The sequence below is a fragment of the Sus scrofa genome, chromosome 10, assembly GCF_054392235.1.
Source record: "Sus scrofa isolate SSC_HxYL_T2T_F1_AM1 chromosome 10, Sscrofa_HxYL_maternal_Yorkshire_Landrace_v2.0, whole genome shotgun sequence".
In the NCBI taxonomy this organism is placed as follows: domain Eukaryota; kingdom Metazoa; phylum Chordata; class Mammalia; order Artiodactyla; family Suidae; genus Sus; species Sus scrofa.
The window spans coordinates 30,812,256-30,817,086 of NC_139392.1; the positions used below are offsets into that span (position 1 = coordinate 30,812,256).

A 4,831-nucleotide genomic window follows, 5' to 3' on the forward strand; every position below is an offset into this window, starting at 1 on the left:
GACAAAGACAAATACCATATGATATCACTTATAACTGGAATCTAATATCCAGCACAAATGAACATCTCCTCAGAAAAGAAAATCATGGACTTGGAGAAGAGACTTGTGGCTGCGTGATGGGAGGGGGAGGGAGTGGGAGGGATTGGGAGCTTGGGTTTATCAGACACAACTTAGAATAGATTTCCAAGGAGATCCTGCTGATTAGCATTGAGAACTATGTCTAGATACTCAAGTTGCAACAGAAGAAAGGGTGGGGGAAAAACTATAATTGTAATGTATACATGTAAGGATAACCTGATCCCCTTGCTGTACAGTGGGAAAAAAAAAAAGGCTCAGTTTGGGCTTGAATATCTACAAATATTAAGGACTTTTCTTTTTCAATTGCCTGCAATTTTACATAGACTAGTTTCAGCTGAATCAACTTAAATAAATTTATAACATCCTACATTATAAAATACTAATAGAGAATTTAAATATGTCCCAGCAATTTTACACTAAATATAAGGGATTCTGCTCCTATGTTGGGAACATCCCCACTCCTAGCCCAATACATGTAAAAGACTTACTCAAGCCTAGGAAATAATGAAAAAGATTTTAGTATTTCATTGTAGTGCAAGAAAACTCATATGAGTGATATGTGTTAAAACTATCCCAAGATAACAAGCCTATCACCAAACTATTTAAAATTTTTAATGAACATACTGTTGAAATTGAAGTTTATCAAATTATACTTGTTTAAATTATGTGTGAATTAAAAACATTTTATCTTGTAGTTATTTTAAATTATGTGTAAATTAAAGACATTTTCTGTTGTATTTAGTTGTATATGTATGCATGACAATTTCTTTCTTATTTTTTTTTTTTTTTTTTTTTTTTTTTTTTGTCTTTTTGCTATTTCTTTGGGCCGCTCCCATGGCATATGGAGGTTCCCAGGCTAGGGGTGGAATCAGAGCTGTAGCCACTGGCCTACGCCAGAGCCACAGCAACTCGGGATCCAAGCCGCGTCTGCAACCTACACCACAGCTCACGGCAACTCCAGATCCTCAACCCACTGAGCAAGGGCAGGAACCGAACCCACAACCTCATGGTTCCTAGTCGGATTTACTAACCACTGCGCCACGACGGGAACTCCATGACAATTTCTTTTGCTGCTAAACTACTTACCCAATTAGGAAAGACAAAAAGGAAAAGAACTTTGTTTTGTGAACCATATATGTCACTGGGGTATTTCAACATTACTCAATTTCTGAATTATGTAATGATATCTTAATTTTAAGATGAAAAAGAAGAAACTTTTAGAGATTAAACAATTAGTTTGACAATTACAGCTAACCATAAAAGCATTCTGTGCTTTCCAAAAGAGACATCTGTGGACCAAGATATGACTGTCACACACAAAGTATACTAGCATTTGCAAACCCGCTGTGGGCAGATAATTCCTCTTCAGTGGATAAAATGGCCACTGGAAGTGAATTCTATCCTGCATTTATTTTATGCTGATTATATAATGCCTTCACAATATGAGAAATAATTTGCAGATTATTTTTTACACTTAAGTCATTAGTTGGCATTCTTTCCTAATGTATATTTCTCAATTATTCTTTAATGTAACAACAATTGCATTGGCTTATTATGACTGACTGACAATATTCAATCATAGGCAATGAAGCATATCTTCTACCCAAATGAAAGTTCACCAGTTCAAGTTTGGTATATTTTTTGGGATTCATTCCCAGATAAATCAGGGAATTTGACAATATAAAAAGAAGGGAATTCAGAATAATAGTATCCATAATAAGTGAAAAGTATGCAAAATAATAATTTCTTGTGTTAGGTGAATTAGGTTTCTTTGTTATATAAAAAATAAATATTAACAAAAATCAAAAGTTTTACTTTAAAATAATATTTAAATATTTAACGTCATTATAAGACATTATTAAATCTAGTAATAATTTATTATAATTATAATATTATAATTATTTCCATTATAAATTATTCTACACTAGATTTATGTTATGACAATACACATTTTTAAAATTAATTCAATAAATCAATAATTAATGTTAAGATTCTCTTCATGTCAATCTATTTTTAGAACATTAATATTATTTTGTTCATACTATTAATTTTCAACCCAATTTATGTTTTTGTTTTTTCAGAAACATAAATTATTTGTGTATAACCTTTACCAAATGCAAATGGAAAGCCATGGAAAAATCTCCTAATTCATTCTTTTAGGAATTTCATATGATGAGAACACACAAATATTTTGCTTTGTTCTTCTTATTCTATTATCTTGCTCTGTTGGTGGGAAACCTTTTCATCCTTGTCTCCATTCAATCCAGTCCTCTTTTCAACTGACCCATGTACTATTTCCTCATCCACCTGTCTTTTATAGATGTCTGCTATACTTCTAGTATTACACTCAAATTAATGCAAGACCTGCTAGTGGAAAGAAAAAAAAACATTTCCAATGCTAATTTCATGTTATAGTTCCTTATTGTGCACTTCTTTGGAGGCATTGAGATCTTTATTCTTACTGCCATGGCTTTTGATCACTATGTTGCCATCTGCAAACCTCTCCACTATGTGATTATCATGTACAGGATGAGAGGCAATCTCCTACTCTTAGCTGCTTGGGCTTATGGTGCTGTCCATTCCTTTCCTCAATTTTTATGGCAATTGGATTACCTTTCTGTGGTCCTAATGAAATTGATCAATATAATTGTGATATTTTTCATTTGCTAAAAATTGCTCATATTGATACCTACATCACCGGTATCCTTGTGATTGCCTTTTCAGGTATGATTACCTTAGTTACTTTTGCTGTATTATCTGTTTCTTATGGAAATATATTATTCACCTTAAAAAAATCATTCAGCTGAGGGAAGACAAAAAACCCTTTATCCATTTGGATCTGATATCACCATAGTCATATTATTTTTTGTGCCTGTTACCTTTATTTACATTAGGCCTCCTACTACATTTACTGAAGACAAAATATTTGCACTATTGTATACCATCACTTATGTTCAATCCATTAATCTTTACTCTGAGATTTACAGAGATGAAAAATACTTTGGAAAAATTAGTATCAAATATTATTTTCAAAGGAAGCACACAATTAATTTGAATAAGTGCTAAGAAACTTCGTAAAAGAAAAGGGGTGGGTATGAAAGAAAGGGAGAGCAACTATCTCAGATTTTGTACACCATCGCTACCTTTAGTGAGAGGAATGAGGAAAAATAGGATGAGAAATTAAAGTAATAATAAACCCAAACTTTGGTATAATAAAGTTAATTAGAAACTAAGTTAAGTGGTGAAGTATTAGATGGCACGTATAGTGTAACCTTCATGAAAAAGATAATTGAGTGAAAGGAAAGAAGGCAGTGCTATATTGATTAGTATTTTGTGAAGAAAAAATATTTTTTCATAATAATTGTATTTAAAAACTTTGGACCCCAGGCCCAGAACACACAGTAATACAACTTCAGTGGTAGTAGAGAAGTTGAAAACTAAAAATAATTTATGAAATTTATTAGAAAATGTTCACTTGAGCATAGTCTAGTGCCATTCAGACATGAGTAGTGCAACAAAAATATGTTTAGAGTAGAATATGTTTTAAGGTGATTCCTGGAGTTAAATTTTCCTGGTCCCCTATTGAATATAATAATAATAGTCTGTGAATACAAAAACAGGAATTAATACTTCAAATTTCTGACAATAAATTTACTAGTGTTTCACTTACTTATCTGAGTTTAATAACATTTATAATAGAACTTGAGTAAGAGTATAATAAAATTTAACGGTTCAACCATGCTTATCTATCTAAAATTAATAATAGTTCCCTGGAGCTCTGTGGGGTAAGCATCCAGCATTGTCACTGTTGCCACACAGGTTTGATACCTGGACCAGGAACTTTTGCATGCTATAGAAAATAAAACTGAGAAAAGGGAACCTTCCTGCACTGTTGGTGGGAATGTAAGCTGGTGCAATCATTATGGAGAACAGTATGGAGATGCCATAGAAATCTATACATAGAACTACCATATGACCCAGCAATCCCACTCTTGGACATATATCCAGACAAAACTTTCTTTGAAAAATACATATGCACCCACATGTTCATTGCATCACTATTTACAATAGCCAAGACATGAAAAAAACCCAAATGTCCATCAGCAGATGATTGGATTAGGAAGAAGTGGTATATATACACAATGGAATACTACTCAGCCATAAAAAAGAATGACATAATGCCATTTGCAGCAATATGGATGGAACTAGAGACTCTCATACTGAGTGCAGCAAGTCAGAAAGAGAAAGACAAATACCACGTGATATCACTTATATCTGGAATCTAATATACAGCACAAATGAACCTTTCCACAGAAAAAAGATCATGGACTTGGAGAATAGACTTGTGGTTGCCAAGGGGGAGGGCGAGGGAGTAGGATAGATGGGGTGCTTGGGGTTAATAGATGCAGACTATTGCCTTTGGAATGGATTAGCAATGAGAGTCTGCTGTGTAGCACTGGGAACTATGTCTGGTCACTTATGATGGAGCATGATAATGTGAGAAAAAAGTATGTATACATGCATATGCAACTGGGTCACCACGCTGTACAGTAGAAAACTGACAGAACCCTGTAAACCAGCTATAATGGAAAAAATAAAATTCATTATATTAAAAAATAAAAATAAATATATAAAATTGATGGGTAAGTGTCTAGTAATTTTATCAAGAATCAAAGACCTCTCCTGTTACAATGGCAAAACAAAACAAAACAAAAACAACAAAAAGAAGCAAATAACAAGATATGGCCTAAAG

General features: G+C 33.0%; 1 pseudogene; it reads left to right on the forward strand.

Moving 5' to 3' along the window:
- The first annotated feature begins 2,192 nt into the window (after positions 1-2,192).
- LOC146398914 (olfactory receptor 4P4-like) lies at positions 2,193-3,133 on the forward strand (annotated as a pseudogene).
- Positions 3,134-4,831: the final 1,698 nt, after the last annotated feature.